Below are 12,933 nucleotides of genomic sequence, written 5' to 3' on the forward strand. Positions count from 1 at the left end.
ATTCACTTAAAGAACTTTTGCCATTTAAGCGAGAAAATAAACGAAAATTAATGAATTAATTTCTTTTACGAATTTTTTTTTTCTCATAGATATTACTTTATTATTAATAATTATTGAATTTTAAATGATTATATATTGAATTTTTTATATCAATTCTTAGATTACACTTTATTGGTATGATTGATTGTTTAAATGTAAATTAACTTAATAATAATATAATGCAAGTTCAGTTTATAATCGCTTAAGGTCTACGATTTTAAATGTTATTTAATTAAATTTAATTTATATTATTTGAGTGCAATGTTGAATATACTCACAAGAGTTTTTACTTATTTTTCTTCTTGTTTTTTTTTTTTAAATAAATTTCGCTTTAATTTAAGGTTTATTCTATATACCTATATACAAATATATATATATATATATATATATGTGTATATAATTTTTCATTGTGTGTGTATGTGTATGTGTCTGTATGTGTGTGTTTGTTTGTGTGCGTTTGTGTTTATGTACATAAGTGTATAAGAAATGTATACTCATTAAGTTTTGTCTCTTTACTTATTTTTCATAAAACTTCTTAATGTATGAAAAATGTAAGCGCAATTAAATAAATTTAAACAAAAATATGATTTTTTCTTGTAATTGAAATAATTTATCTTTAATTCTTTTTTTTCAAAATTTTTATTTAATAAAAAAAAATATTTCGAGATTTTGGACCTTATAGTTCCATTTAACAAGAATACAGTGAGTTTACGGAGAAATGTGATAAGAAAATTTTGAACAGTTCAACCGTTTTAATATATAGCGTGTGACAGTATTAAAAAAATCTTTTTTTATAAATATTTTATGATTTTAAATTTCTTTGTCGTCTTTTTTTTTATCTCTTCATACTTTCTTTTAAAAAGGAAATGAAAACAATTCACGATAAAACAATTATAATTAGACCCTACACCGCTTGTGGTACAGGAGAGCTGATGTATGTAACCCTCGGAAAGGCTTACGATAGACCCACTTTTTATTACACTGGTCGATCAAGAAGACGATTCTAAGCCAGTTTGTCCGTCTGTCCTCTTGTTGTTTGTTAATGTATTTTTTGTGTTCAAGCTGCAGGTTGCAATTCTTGAGATATTTCGATGAAATTTGATTTATAAACGGTTCGATCCAATTTTTCGACCATTTCCCATATGACGTCCCATTCTGAAAAGTTGTTATACGGAAAAAAATTGCAAAATTTCTCCGCAAAAGTATCTAAATAGTAGCGCTTCAGCATTCCACATTAGTGTAAAAACTTTGGATCGGCTGGGGCAATTTTTTGAATCCATTCTCTTGAAATTGTACGTACGGAAACCGAAGTTTTATTTAGTAAAAAGGTTGAATTTCTAATATTTCACAGTGAACATTGCCTCATAATAGTAAATTGACAAAGAAATCTATCTTAGCGAATTTGGATCACGTAGGTCTATTCTTTGGATACCACTGCATATAAAAATTCTTTTTTTTTTATTTTCCTGTTAATTTGTTCATGATAGTAATTAAGTAAAAAAATTAAGTGGACCTAATTTAAATCACATGGGTCTATTTCTGGCCTTCCGCTATATAAAATATCTCAAAAGATATCTCTTTCCCTTTGGAAAAGCAAAAAATTAACGGCAAGTAATTTCGTTCACATAGGTTCATTTTTTTTGGACCCCAACCTTTTTAATTTCTCTGCAGAGCACTTGCCATGGTTGTACCTGTGCACAGCTCACACCAAGCTGATATTAGCATATTATAAGCATCTGAGCTTTACGCTGTACGTGTGGAGTGCCTTTCGCACCTACGTCCTTGACTGTGTCTTTTGGCACATCGAATATTGGTTTGTGTTCTCATGCCCAAGGGTTGCCGAGTCTGCTACAGGGACTTTTTTTTACTTTTCCTGTGCATGTGTCCGTGTGTGTGCGATATATGTGTATATTTGCTAGGTCCGTATTTCATACTTACAGTAAAAAAAAAAAAGTGCCAAATAAACGTCAAGAGAATATGCGCATATTTGTGGAAACTTATTCATAACCGGAATGGAGAGAACTTTCCGATAGAACTAATATATCGAATGGATTTTGGTCTGACTACACAATAAAAAATATCAGCTAGGGAAAGCATAATATTTTTCGAGTTCATATAAGAAATTCTTTTGCAAAGCAACAATTCCAAAGTATCAGTGCAGACTATTATCGAAGAAAATAATTGTGTCTTAACACATAAGGTTTAGATCAGGCAGGGGTAACCGGCGGCCCGTGGGGTGGTCTACGTTTAAAATTTCAAACAATTCAATTTGCTCGCACACAACAATGCTGTAAAGGAATTGTACACGATTTCGAGATCGGCTCTGCTGCGCGTGTTATCGAGTGTGGAATCAGCTCAGGTGTTTGTTTCTGTTTATTAGGCCATAAAGTGAGCAATTTAAAAAACAAAAAAGGATAATTGATGTACAATGCATTTTTAATAACAATTGGACTTTGTGTTGGCCGCCATGACAATATGAACACTAAAATTGGCCCGTTGATGAAAAAAGTTTGCCACCATTGGTTTAGACTTTGGTTACTCTTTAATTTGAAAAAATCCGAAATTACAAGGGGTTTTGTCGTGAATTGATGATCATTTGTCTATAACTTACATAAAAAAACAAAAAATAATACCTTTTTTTTTTTTTTATTAAAAAAAAAAAAAAAAAACCCCCCCCATTATTTTTTTTTTTTTTTTTTTTATTAAAAAAAAAAACAAAAAAAAAAAAAAAAAACAAAGGGAAAGAAAACAAGAAATCTTATTTTTTAGTTATTTTAGCCTTAATTTTAAAATTTTGCTTTGATTTTTTTTGTTTTGTTTTTTTTTTCGTTTTCTTTTTTAAAGTATTTCATGTTTTTATTGTTTTCTTTTGTTTTGGAGGCTTCATCCCTGAGTTTTAAATTTTACGTGTTTTGTATGTTAAAATTTCTTTTATTTTTTTTTTTTTTTTTATATAAATATTTCATTCATTTTATTTAGTGATGTTTATACTTGTTAATTAATTATTTTTATTAATTAAAAAAAATTTTTTAATTAAAAATCATTATTAATTACTTTTCCTTTTTGAATACCTGAAATGTATAAAAAAATATTTCAACGCGGGGGGTAAAGTGAGATTTATTTGTTCTTTGTATTTATGTTTTGTATGAATGTATGTTATGTATGTAAGTACGCATAAATATTTTCTTTGTGAAAATCATTTGGATCATATTTCTATATATAGTATTGTTTTCTTTTTTCTTCTTTCTTGCGTCTCCTCTCTATATTTATTTTCTTTATTTTTTTTTATTTTCATTTTGTATATTTTAAGTAAAGTTTTTATTTCTCTTTTTCTTAATAAAACTGTTAAAAATTGTATTGATTTAGGTTTTTTTTTTTTGTTTATTTAAAAAATTTGTTGTTGTTGTTCTTGTTGTAGCTGTTTTGCATTATTTTTCAATATATTGAAAGATTTGTACTTTCTGCAAGTATTTTGTTCTATTTTTGTTGTTTTTTCTTTTTCTTCCTCTTTTCCCTCTCATATTTTGGTTTGTTTAAACTGTTAATAAATATTAATTTACTTCTTTTTTTTTTCTTTTACTATGGCAATCAGCTAAATACACACTTTTACACCCACCACAAGACAAGCATATAAAATTTATCATTTAACATTTGTGGCGAAATGAATTTTTGAAGAGGTAACGACCAATGTAAGCATTGATCGTTTGTTTCTGTCTAATAAAATCATGCTTAAATCATCAAACTTTATTCTCATTTCTGAATACAATTTTCATGTTAATTTTATCGGACCAACGATTTACTTGCATATATCAAAAAACCATATGTTTGTAATCTTTTTTGACACGTTTTTTTTACCCGATTTTGAAATAGCACGATTCATTGATATAAAATCCTACCCGTTTTTATTTCAGAGAAGCTCGTTTAATGTATACCCAACTCCTTTCTTACACGGTCTTTTCTTTGTCCCTTTTTGAAATAACACGGTTCATTGACATAAAATCCTCCTCGTTTTTACTTCAGGGAATCTCGTTTAATTTATAGTCCTTTTTTATGCTGTTTTTTTGCTCGTTCTTAAAATATCACGGTTCACCGAGGAGAACGAATGAACTTGTTTAAGCGAATTATCTGTTCCAGAACGAAAAGATTTTTTGTTTTTAATTCTAATTGCGACAGACTCTCAGAGAAACTTAGGTGCATGGCAAGAAAATACAGTTATGAAAATACCGTTATCAGAATTTATTAATTTCAATAAAGTTCTGAAAGTGGATGTTCAGTTTAAAGTATTTTTTTAATCGATCGCGAAATTTCAAGGTGGATTTCATAACTACTTTTTTTGCACGGTTTTTTGGGAAGACATTTGAAAATTTTTCATTTTACACGATTTTTTAAAATTGTGGAGCTTATCTCCAAGCTTCCAACATGGCGCATGTGCTTTATTCGAATGATTTTTTTTTGCTCGATTTTCTAAGGAAGGTATCTGCCGTGTAAAAAAGAACTTTTGGTGTATACGATATGATTCGACTATGATGCAATATAGGACAACCATACGAAGGATAGTATATGACCAAATATTGTGGAGTAGTGGGTACTAAGAGATTCGGCTTTTGAGCCGAATAAAATTTGTTTATTAATTCTTAGTGAATCATTATTGTTTTTATAATAGTTATTATTATTGCAAATGCATTTAACCAATTAACTGTATGTATGACGAAAAGTAGAAAATTTTGTCTTATGACGAATACAGGGTCGGTCAATCCATCTTTGTCGGATTTTCTCACCAAATTTTATCATTATCACTATGTACTTGTCATAATAATACATTTGAAAATGTTTGTATGTCATTCGTATCATTACAACTTAATTTCATATTATGCAAACTACCTGTATGACGAGTACTCGTCATTGCTACATTTTTGCGACGCAATTGAAATGCCTCTTTTTCAAAGAGATCGACACAGTTAACTAGTTAATCGTAAAGTATTGGTTTAAATTAGATTATGTTGACTATTAGGTTAGAAGTAAAAAAAGAAAATATTTCTGGTTTTGGTTTTTTATTCTATTATGAAGCAAATTAATTATTGTAAAGATTTTATTGCAGTTGTTCTTGTAATTGCACGTCTATGTTTATAATATCATTAAAAGATTTCTTATGAAGCTGGATCAAGAATTAACATATGTAACACTAAAGGAAAATATAGTCGTTAAAAAGTTCAGTTAATACTATTATCAAAATTTTATGCAAAACTTTATTTTACTTATGCGCATATAACACTTTGTAGTAACTATCCGGCAGGCGTTTTTGTATTTGAAATACACCCAACCCTTATCCTCGCATCGTTAGTTCATACTGTACAGATACGATCTTTCAAATAATGACGTGCAAGTCAACTTAAGCAACAAGTTCAGTAACGGAATTATTGCTTAAATGTGCCTAAGTGAGAATGTCGGTTCCATTTAAAAGTTTAATGAATACTGACTGCGAGATTATCATGCATGTCTTTCAAGTTTGAAATCCATCTATCGTTTGATTTACATAACAAATACGAAATTAAAAAAAAAATCATTTGACATAAGATGCGATAAAACATTGCAACTGTAAGCCATATCAATCGAGCTAGGGAGCAAAGGGAATAGTCGAGAAATTCTTTCTTAAAATCTATGACACCCACAAGGACTTGAGATATACCCACCTGTTATTATATCGATCGATTCAGAATCGCTTTCCGCATCGGTCTAAACTAGTTTATCCGTAAGACTATCTGTTTGTTTCGATCTAAAGGCGAACGCTATTGAAAAGGGTTCAGATCGAATCTCGTTTCCAACCGACATTTCACGAGCTAAGTTAATCGCAGCGGTCCAGGGTATTTAATGATCGGCCGCGTTCCACTATAGTATTTTTAATTGTTTTGACTCGGATTCTTAATCAGAAGAAGAAGTTTTTTTTTGGAATTTCGACTTATTGTCTTCATTTTTGCAATTCTGAGGCAATTCCACAAGAAAACCGGATGGGAAAACTGACAAAGTTTTCAGATCCATCTAAGGCCTTCACTAAAGACGAATATGCCGCCATGCTATAACTTTTTATCTTAGTATTTGGGACTTTGAATGTTCGTACTATAGAATGACGCATAGATGGACTGGCAGAGGGAAATATATTCGCTATAGAAACATAATAATATTTTTCCTTTACATCGTTATCACACTTCGAAAATCACAATTTTCTCGTCTGTTTTCGGAATTTAATCATCAGTGTAACCATCAGTTAAGTATATGCCAGATCGTAGTTTTCCATAAAATATGATGGTGTTCTAATAAAGAATGATAAAGGAACTAACCGTTAAGCGTATCGCCTATCCAGACCAAGCTGAACGGGCCCAATATCTTATAGTGGAAATGTGGTTATAAAAGATAACCTTTTCGACTCGAGTTTGTCGACGGAAAATCTGCCGAAATCAAATGACGGACAGACGACCAAAGCTGAATTGGAAAAGAATCTTAAGCTGGTAAAGAGTGAGCGCACAAATAGGCAAATTTCGTCGCGATGGGGGTGAAAAGAAACTATGTCCATATATTGAAATGAAATTAAATTAAAGTAATGGTTGCTCTGGACCTTTAAACTGATTTCACGTGTTATCTAAAAGCTTGAAACATGCGTTAATCATTAATTTAATAAAAATTTCGTTTAGTTACAGCTATTCCCAACCCTTATCACTGACAATAAGGGTAATCCCTATATGCAGAGTGTCGTTGAGTGCGATAATAGTCTTGCTTTTGATCGATAAAAGCCCTATTATTGGTTTTGGTGTGCAGCAATGTCCTTTCCCTACAGGAAATCCCATCATAAGGACATTCGATAAATGTTTATCCAAAATCGTCTTTGCAAAGGCTTTTAGTGAATTCATTTGCCTCATAAATCGAGAAACGTGTGTAGAGAAGCCCTTTTCCTACAGGAAATCAAGTCTTAAGGATATTCGATAAATATGTATATTCAGGATCGTCTTCGCAAGAGCTTTTGGCGAATTCATTTGCCTTTTAAATAAAGGATAGTGTACAGCAATGCCCTTTCCCTATAGGGAATAACGTCTTAAGAATATTCGAACTGCATATAAATATATATCCAGAAATAACTTCTCAAGTTCTCTTAACGAATTCATTTGACACGTAATTCGAGAATGTGTCCTTCTCCTATAGGAAATAACATCTTAAGGATATTCGGTAAATATATATATTCAGGATCGTCCTCGCAAGAGCTTTTAGCGAATTTATTTGCCTTGTTGAATCGAGAATTAATCTACCGTACCGGAAGTAATTAGAAATAGTGTTATATAGCGCACCCTGTGATTATTAGATCGAAAAGTCATTTTGTAATAGAAAGTTTCATTGAGTAAAACGAAATGTATCTAAAAATGTACATTCAGCTAATTGTTAGGATAGAGTTTGATGTAAGAAGCTATTGCGTTCAAATAGGTTAAACTGAATCTATTGTAATTGATATCAAATTGTATTGTAAGAGAAGCTTGATTACGATTTATCGATAACTATGTAATAGTGGATGTATTAGTAGAGCAGTAATAATAGGTAATGATAGGTAGGTTGGTAGCTAATTATATGGATTATTTATTACTATGTATATATATACTATACATATATATATATATATATATGTAAGTATATAACTATGGCATTAAAATTTCTAAAATATGTGTACTAAGATACTATTTCAAATTGTAGTGTTTTTGAAATATAAAAATTTTTTTTCTTTTCTTTCTTTTTTTCAAGTATTCTTCTAAAATACAATAAATACATTGTCGTGCATAGTAGAGCAAGTGTTAATTTTTATTTTCTTTTCATTTAATTTTTATTTATTTATTTTTTATTTTTGTTTGGTTTTCCGCTTTAATTCATTATAGACGATGTATAAAACATTGACAAATGTTTGAACAAATCGATTGGATCACTTGAAAAAGTGTTTGAACTTTTTAGTTTTCATTGGGTTGTTGTTGTTGATTGTTGGTTGTTGTTGGTTGCTTTTTTTTTCCTTTTCTATGTGAGAGTTAATATATTTTTATTATTTTATTTTTATTTACTACTTTCACTTATTTATTATTGAATTTTTTCTTTTTTTGCGTTTGTTTTTATTTATTTATTTATTTATTTATTTTTTTTTTTTTTTGTAAGAAAAATACAATTTGTGTTCGTTTTTGAAAGTCAAGTGTATAGTTCGGACTTTTTTTCTTTTTTTTTTTTTGTCTTTTACTCTTAGTTTTGATGAATTTATGTTTTTGTTTCTGTTTTCTGGCATGAATTTGTTATGAAAATTAAAAATTTGTTTTTCGTTTTTCTTTTTTGAACATTTGTTGCATACATTATAACTTTTGTTATTAATATTATTATGATTATTGTTTTTATTATTATTATTATTATTATTATTATTATAACTACTATTATGTATTATGTATTGTTTGTGTAATTTGTATTTCTGTTGCTTTTATAAATCGATTTGAGGTTTGTTTTGTTTTGTTTGTTTGTTTATTTTGTTTTTCTTTTGCTCATATACTTAAATCGTATCGTATATGTCTATATAGTGGTATGGTTTTCTTTCTGATCTGTTTGTGAAAAATGAAAACAAATCAAGCCTTCTTTTATAAAATAATTAGTTGTTATATCCAAATGTTGAAAACTGGATAATATAAATACATACGAGCCGTTTGATTTCCGTTTCAAGCATTAAAAAGAAGCTATAGCCTAAGAGCGATGACGTAACAGTAACGTTTGGAATTATTGAAAGCATAATAAGAATAAGAAAATTTATATATTGGCCTGAGGTCCTAAATTGTGGGTATTCAGGTTTAACTTTCATTTAATTCGGTTATGTGTTACCTAACCGATTGATGAAGATAATAACATTTAAGTGTGTGTTTATTGTGAACAGATCTAATATTCGGGTGTGCTGATTGAGTGCATTATTGACAATTGTATTGACGGACATAGGGACAGTTTAGCACCTACAAAAACGGATGTATTGAAAGGCATTTGAACAGAGGGATTATACGAGCGAATTGTTAAAGTATTCACACATAAGGATAGATAGATTGATGAACATGCGGACGGACGGATTGTTCAGCGAACATAAAGGGCAACCGCTTGATTCGCTTATTAGCAGATGGAATGGTGAGCATATTGGCGGATGATTTACCACTCATGGACGCGTATATACTGACGAGCATATGAACAGAGAGAATAAATTCGTAGCGGTGAACTAAGTGGGAACATATGGAGGAATGATTTTACAAGCATCAGAACAGATTGATTGATGAACATCTGGACGAAAGATGTTGATAGATACAAAGACGGATTGGCCGACAAACACAAAGATTAACCGTTTGGCTCGGATAGGAGCGGGTGGAATGGCGAACATCTGAGCGGACGATTTTCCGCACGTATGGACGGAAAGATTGATGAGCGGCCGGGCAATTTGGTCAATAGAGGTAGATAAACTAATATATGCATGGACGGACAGATTGCCAGATGTAAAGCTGGATTGACCGACAAACACAAGGATCAACCGCTTGGCCCGAATAGGAAGGGATGGAATGGTGAACATATGGACTCATATATGGTCGGATGCATTGACAAGCACTTGGACGGGCAATTTGATATACATAGGGGTAGATAGATTGATGTATGTGTGAACGGAAGGACCAACGATTCACCACACGTCAGAAGGAATAGATTGCTGAGCACTCGAACTGGCAGGTTTTGGAAATCTAAGGATATATTGGTTGACGAACATGTAATCAGACAGTGTGACTGGAGAAGGTAGGGATGGACAGAAAGCACTACAAGATGCTTGAGGGCTGAAGAGATTAATGTACTTATGGAGCAACGGTGTGATGCGCATAACGATGAATGATTTGACCAATATATTAACCATCAATCAAATATATTAACCAGACGAGCATATGAGCAGGTAGACTAACGGTGCATCGGTGCATCGTTAAATCGGCTTCGAATTTTGTTCTTGTAAAGACTGCATATAGTTTTCGGAAGTTTCTGAAACGGAAATACTAGGTTTTATGGTCATATCCTTCAACAGTGGATATAAGAATCTTTTTGATTGCGAAAAGCGCTTTTTCATTCAAAGAGACTTATTAACTTAACCTAAAAACTAATATAGTTAAAGAGAGTTGATTTTTTATAATACCTTAACTCACAATAAAAATTATTCAAATCGACTCGTCACCATATGACAATTGAAAAATAAAAAAAAAAAAGTAAAAGGAAAATGATGACATCAATACGAAAGAATGTTTATATTTCTCACAGAAAATAAAAGGTAAAACTATTTTCTATCTTAGAAAAATTAATAAAACTAAACAACAAAAACATATATATTAAGACCGCTGGATGTGAATTTGAAAATAAATTTATGTAAATTGCACGTGAGTATAATACGAGTGTATAAATATATAAATTTCTTATGTTACAATTTTTAAATAAATTTTGGTTTTCATAAACGGCCAGCGAAAAACATCACAAGTCATATTTTCGAGGTAATGTTAAGGACAGATAGCCGTTACACTCTTTCTTCTTCTTTTGGTCTATTTTAAATTCCATAAAAAACTAAATAAACCGAATAATGAGAAGATATTCCAGTATTATAAAGCACAAAAATCCTTCACCACGAAAACGAGAGCAACATGAACTCGTACCTTCACATTTTATTAATTTGTTTGCCCACTTTCTAATCTGAGCATTTTCGTTTAGTTAGTGAGGGAAGGTATGGTTTACCTTAAGGTATGACCATTAAGGAGGCAAAAAAATGTGTCTGTGTTCTTTATCCAAAGGAAAAGGAGAATCGATCATTCATTTTTGCCAAGCATTATGATATTTTTTTGATGCACTACATCAACTGAGACATATTAAATTCCTGCGGACGGTTGTAACACCTAGAAAGACTTGAGATATTCCCACTTATTATTTTAGCGATTCATTAAGAATCATTTTCTGACTCGATTAAAGCTTGTCTGTCCGGATGTCCGTTCTTCTAATATCTGTCCCAGTATAAGTTACAATTTTCGAGCTGCTTTGATAATAGACCTATTATTATTCCCTTCCATTCAGAATTGTTTTCTTAATCGATTAAAACTTGTTCGTCTTTCCGTTCATTTAATATCTGTCCATGTATTTCTATGTTCATCCTATAGATCACAATTTTCGAGATGCTTTCATGAAACTTGGTGCAGTAATGTGTTTGCTGAATTTGGACCATATAGGCCAATGGATCCATGTAGCCATTTGGATCCAAACCTATGCAAGGATTCTAATGAAAAATAAGGCTTTATTCGCCAAAAGAGTCTAATCTTAAATATTTCATGATGAAAACTTGTCCTTAGTAAATTAATCGCAGGAAATTTCGATCACATTGATCTATTGGTTAGAAAGCGCCATATATAGCGGCTCACATGACAGCAAGCCCATCCATGTCGAGAAAGCCTAATTCGTGGTTCATTATAACGTAAGCATTTGCAAAATAATGAAGTCCTTGGTAAATGGATTAAGTTTGCTAAATTTAGAGCACACTGGCCTTTGGGTGTCCTCCCATACAAAACCTTGTTTTAAAATGGTCTTTTTTTATATGGATATAAATTGAAATTTTTAATGTTTTTAAAAAAAAGTTGTTGAAATAGATTTGCTTTTTCAAACTTTTCCCTTCTTCTTCTATATAGAATAATAACTCCTTATATGGTGACAAAGTGTAACTTTTCGTGGGTTGTCATGGGGAAATGGGTTTGCCCTGTCAAATAAGTGATAGAACCATACTTCCAAACTTGTCCCTTCTTAATTTTCTTGTATATAAAACATTAAGCTTTTATAAGGCAATAAAGTATAATTTCTCATGCTGATAACTGTTGTGAAATGTTTTATACTTAGTGTTTATGCTAAGTTTTCTCACAAATTATTGCTTATAAAAGGCTTCTTATGAAAAGTAAGCCATTTTACGGCAACAAGATCTATTTTCTACCTTTTTTTTTTTAAGAGTAATAAATTTTTTTTTTAAAAGCTAAATTCGTTAGGTTAGCTGATGACTTCGGATTCAAGTCGGTTGGTCCCGAAACGTTTTCCAAACAAGGTCTATATGTCAAATTTGGCATGGAATAGGACCAAATCATTTCGACTCCCAAACAGGGAAAATGTAGCACCAGTGCCAGCTAAACTTTTGCTTGCCGCTTTTGCTTTACGTTTTGAAAGGATCTTTTGCCTCCGCCTTCGAATAATTTTCTTAATTGTCTTAATGGCAAATTTTGCATCGAAATTGTTCAAATCGTATTCACCAACGTATGTATGTCGCCTACCTTGATTGCGACGCCTATGTCGCTTTCTTGTTCTTGATACGCCACTACTTCTTTGATTCCTTTCGGTGACCGTACGTCTAGTTTTTGTCGTAGTAGTTGTCGTTGTTGTCGTAGCTCTTAACCGAACTATTCGCGAGAACTGCGAAGAAGTTCTTGTAGCTACATTCATTTCTAATTGAGAATTATTAGCCCTTGTACGTCTTAGAACAGCTACTTTAATTCTTTCGTCGCTTTTCTATTCTTTCTCAATTGTAAACAAATTCAAGCTCGCTCATTTAATTACTCTCAGATGCTTCCAAATTCAGAGTCGCTTTTTCTTTCTGAATTGTAAACAATATCAAGCTCACTCATTTAATTACTCTTAGATGCTTTCAAATTCTTTCATTTTGATGCGTACATATGTATGAAAAATAATCCCTTATAGTGAGAAATAATTGCGTATGCCTGAGTAATAATCCCTGGTAGTGAGAAATAATCCCTGGTAGTGAAAAATAATTGGAATTTTTGAAATTTTTTTTACCTTCTTCGTTGAGCTTTT

Source organism: Glossina fuscipes, unplaced genomic scaffold (assembly GCF_014805625.2).
Source record: "Glossina fuscipes isolate IAEA_lab_2018 unplaced genomic scaffold, Yale_Gfus_2 114, whole genome shotgun sequence".
Classification (NCBI taxonomy): Eukaryota; Metazoa; Arthropoda; class Insecta; order Diptera; family Glossinidae; genus Glossina; species Glossina fuscipes.